Source organism: Lepisma saccharinum, chromosome 12 (genome assembly GCF_977018435.1).
Source record: "Lepisma saccharinum chromosome 12, izLepSacc3.1, whole genome shotgun sequence".
NCBI lineage: Eukaryota > Metazoa > Arthropoda > Insecta > Zygentoma > Lepismatidae > Lepisma > Lepisma saccharinum.
Window position 1 is genome coordinate 58,601,306 of NC_139240.1, and position 4,948 is coordinate 58,606,253.

The following is a 4,948-nucleotide window of genomic DNA, read 5'->3' on the forward strand; positions in this document are numbered from 1 at the left end:
AGTGCCTGTCGCTGTAAGATATCCATTTTTTGGAGCCAGCGATCAGACATCCCTCCCAGTACGGGTGCCGAATAGTCAAAAAGTGAGCGAAAGCAATTCTTATAAAATAATAGCATAATGGAGGGGTGGCCCCCCCATTTGGTAGTGGCAAGCCCTTTCAAAATGTTGATCAATTTTTTCCCTCTTGTGTGCAAGTATTGAAGATGCGGTTGCCAAGTTAATTTACGGTCGAAATGGATACCTAAGTATTTACAGGTTTGGACCACCGGAATTTGATGTAAATGAGGTAACGTATTGGGATAGCGGGTAAGCGTATACGGATTGAAAATAATGATCTGTGATTTCTCCGGGGAAAATGATAAGCCGCGGAACGCTAATTGATCACGTAATTGAATGATAAATTTGCGTAGGTCTAAGATGCCTCTAGTGGCATCTGGTGTGCTATTGTAGAAGCAAAAATCGTCAGCGTATTGCAGTATATGATGATTGGAATTTAGCGTTTGATGCAAGTATTGAGTGTATATGTTAAAAAGAATTGGGCTAAGTGGGGAGCCTTGGGGGACACCACTCCGAATTATTCGTGGTCCCGTGACGTTATGGGAGAACCAAAAAACCAATATTCGTTCGTGGTATAAGTGCCATATTAATTGGGCTACCCCCGGATGAATGTGAAGAGTATTAAGTATTTGGTATAATATGGGAATGTGGACCGAGTCGTAGGCGTGAGCAATATCTATAAATAAACTAAAGCAATAATGTCGCATGATTTGGCTATTTTGAATTGCCACTGTAAGAGTACAGATAGCATCTTGGCTGCCGAGTCCGGTTCGAAAACCCATTTGAGAGGGAGGAAAAAAGTTTCGTTTCTCTAAATTCCAAGTTATGCGGTGTTGTAAAGTTTTTTCGAATAATTTAGCCATTACAGGTATAAGAACTATAGGACGGTATGACGTCGCATGGGTCGCTGGTTTCGTCGGTTTTAATATTGGAATGACAACATGTTGGGTCCATCCTCGTGGGATTTTACCCCTGCGGTAAACAGAGTTGAAGATTGCCGTGAGGATATTGAGTCCTTGTTCTGGGAGGTGTTTGAGGGTGTCGTAAGTGATGCCATCATATCCTGGGGCAGTGGAGGGGGAATTCTCTAGGATATGTTGAAGTTCCGGAATTGTAACGGCAGGGAAATCTGCTGTAAAGGAAAAGTTTGTCGGGGCTAGGGATGGGGGAGGTAAGGTAACCGTAGGGGGTGTGAGGAGGTCCATAAATTCCGCTTCCCAGGCATTATGGAGCGGTCGGGGGCGGGGAATATGGGGGTGTCGAAAGGAGTTGAATTTACGCCAAATGGCTCCTATGGGGATAGTCACATCGAGGGACTGGCAGAAGAGTTTCCATGCCAGTCGTTTGGCTTTAGTATATGTATTTTTTGCGAGCGTCTGTAGTTTGTGGAGCTCCTGCCATGTTTCGGGTGTGGGGTGTTTGGCATAAACTTTTTTGAGTGCGGTTTTTTTTTTTTTGATGGCGGCACACTGATTGTTCCACCAATGAATCTTAGGGAATCGGTCTATGGAAAAGAATTTTTGGCGCGTACCGCTCCGATCAAGTGCTAACGTGATCATTTGGAGGAATTTGGTGTACGTCATTGTCCGGTGAGAGGGTATGTCATCCATATAGTATAAGTTAAGGAAGTATGAACGAAAGGTATTCCAATTGATAGACTCGCGTCTCCATCGACGGACAGGGATGTCAGTCACTCCTGTAGTCGGAGAGGTGTTTGGTAAACAAATAAATATCGGCGTGTGGTCACTCCCTCGTAAGTCTAAATCGTTTGTCCAGTTGATATGAGAAAAGAGGTTTGGGGACACTATTGTTAAGTCGATGGCAGTCGGGCAGGAACCATTGTGTGGGTAGTGGGTGGGGGTACCGTCGTTCATTATAATGAAGTCGTTGTCAGAGATCCAATGTTCAATGTTGTAACCTAATCTATCGGTCTGGACGTTACCCCACAATTGGTTATGGCTGTTGAAATCACCGGTTATGAGATAGGGTCCTGGGAGTGTGTCGAGTAGGTCGGTGAGGGTGGATAAAGGGATATTCTGTGAAGAGTGGTGGGGAGGAATATAGAGGGAGAGGAGTGTGAATAGGTGTTGATGAAACTGAATGCGTACGGCAACAAGTTCGACATTAAACTGATGAATTAGAGGAAGGGAGGAAGGGAGAGGGAGGGGGGAATGTGGTATATTTTCATGGACGTATATAGCAACACCTCGTTGTGTTGCGGGGAAAGGGGGACCGTAAGAGATGAAATGTGGGAGTCTGTAGTTCTCGTATCGAGTTCCTTTCACCTCTTGTAGGCTAAGGAGATGCGGTTTATAATCCGCCACCAGTTTCTGTAATTCGCATTTTCTAGCCGAAAAGCTGCGGACGTTCCATTGAAGGATAACAGGGAATGACATGGAGGGGGAGGGAGGAAGGAAAAATAAAACGGGGAGAGAGATTCATGGAGGCGGTCTGTGCCGGGGTAGGCGGGCTTTCGTTGTAATATCTTCATTTTGTCAATAGGGTAAGAAAACGAGAAAAAAGGAAGAGGAAAAAGAAACAAAAATGAAAAGGTAATCAGCCTTCTATTATGGATAACAGTTGGGTCGTGAGGGCTTGTATTTGCTGGATGAGAATCTTTTGTTCGCGTATGTTTGATAGTTGGAGCACTGATGCCCATAAGGTTGTTATGAGGTCCAGGAGTGATTTGTAGATTCTTTGTTGATCGGGATATGGAACTTGCTGTGGTTCCAAATTCAGTGGTGGTACCGTGTCCGGGGAGGCCCTCCGGGCCGGATGAGCGTTACGCCCAATGGGGGGAGAGGGGGTAAATTCATCTTCTGATGTCGTGGAACTAGAAATCGTTCTTGTTTTGTCAACTTTAGGGCTGGGTGCCTTAACGTGTGAGTCTGGGGGTTGTTCCTTTTGGGGGTAATGGGGTATAGGAGGATTAGACTTGCCAGTCCAGCGGCGGGGTTGGATTTTGTTTTTGGAGCGGACTGTTTCCACTGCCTGTGGTGTGGTGGTCTGACGACTACTTGGGGTAGGGGGTGCAGATGCAAAATGCGTCTGTAAGGTATGGAAAGGATTGTCCCAAGCGCCGAATTGGCGTGTTCCATTCGAGGGGGTGGAGGTGGGTGTGGGAGACAATTTGGGGAAGTCGCGCTTGTTGAGCAGGGGGTTTAAAATATCTTCCCGGGTTAGGGGTGGGTGGAAGGTACCGGAAAGTTTGGCCTTCGCCTCGTAATAGGAGATATTTTCCTCCGCCATGCGAGTTTGTATGTTTTGTTCTCGTTGCCAGAAGGTACAGTGGCGGTCACGTGCCCCATGGGGGCCCTTGCAGTTGCTGCAGTGAGGGGGGTTGGAACATCCGTCCCCGTGTCTTTCTTGTCCACAGTTGGCACATTGTGGTTTAGACCGGCATTGAATCTGGGAATGGTTATAACGATAACAGCTAGAGCATTGTAACACCGATCGTACTCGCGGTTTGACTGTGAAGATTTCCTTGTTGATCAGCACTTTTTCAGGTAGATGTTTACCATGGAAGGTAAGGCAGATCAACTTGGTGTCCACGAGGTGGGAAGTACCATCCTCGCGCCAGATTTTTTTCTTTAGTCTTTTAGCGCATGTGACCCGAAATGGTGAGTCAATGCCGTCTAAGATGTCTTGTTCTGTCACGTCAAATTCGAGGCCATACACGAGCCCTTCCCGTTGGATCAGGCTGTGAGGTATTTTGGCACGGACTCCCAGGGAGTCCAGAAAGGTCCCGTTCCGCACAAAAGCGTTTGCTGTATCGGCTGTTTTAAAGGTGGCCCGAACCCTGTTTTTGCCACATTGTTCCACTAAACACACGGGTATGTTGGCCTTCCGGAATTTGTTGCCCAAACTGCCACTAGAAAGTTTACCAATGTTTTGATTGTGTCCTTCTAAGAGGACCACAAATGGGCCGGTGGTATCGGTCGAATACCAAAGAGTTGGAGGTCTTGTGTCCGGTTGAATGGGGCGGAACATTTTCTCTTGTTGGCTATCATTTTTACTCACCTCGTCCAGGGTCCGTTTACCTGAGCGTGTTACTGAGTCGGTCATGGTAATGTCATCATCATGGTGGTTTAATGGAAATTCCTGTGTCGCCAGGTCGACTAGTCCTTCCGCCGCCGTCCTCTCTCTCGGGTCCAACATTGCGGCATCCTGGGTGGTATCCGGCTGTCCGCCGGAAGCCACGATGATCTAATGGGTCGCTGTCTAGGGTATACTCCAAGGGGAAAAATACACTAAATCGTTGCACTGCACTCTACACGCAATTAACTTGTCAATAACGTCGTCGAAATTGAACCAATCACTCGCGTTGTGTTGCTCTGTCGGATATGCACCGTGTTTTACGACTGAACCTATCACCTCGAGCGCTCGTACGCGAATCACTTCTCCAGAAGCAAAAACAAAGCTTCATAACTTCAGCACAGTTCCATGATTCAATATCGGAAAAATAACCAAAACAATGTTCAAAATGGAATCATGTTCAACCGTAGAGGATGAAAAATGCTATTTTCACGGAATAGGAGCACTATTATACTAAAAAGATTTCTTGCAAGAAAAGAAAGGTTCTGCACACAAAAATAGATGGTTTGCCTGCGGTATGCAAACATGTGGAGTAGAACTATTTTAGAACCATTTTAAATTCATTTTCACCTGTAATTGCAACGGCAGTCCTTCTTTACTACATTACGCAGTAAAAATTCAAAAAAACGTTTGTCAAGTAAACATCCTGGGATTCTTATGCGTACAATGACTCATAACGTTTTGTTTATTCGTCAGCATGACATTTCATGTGTGAAACGCGTCGGAGAAACATGGAGAAACGCTACTTTACTGGTGAACATAGGCGAACCTAGTCTGGTGAAGCCAAGAATCTGGA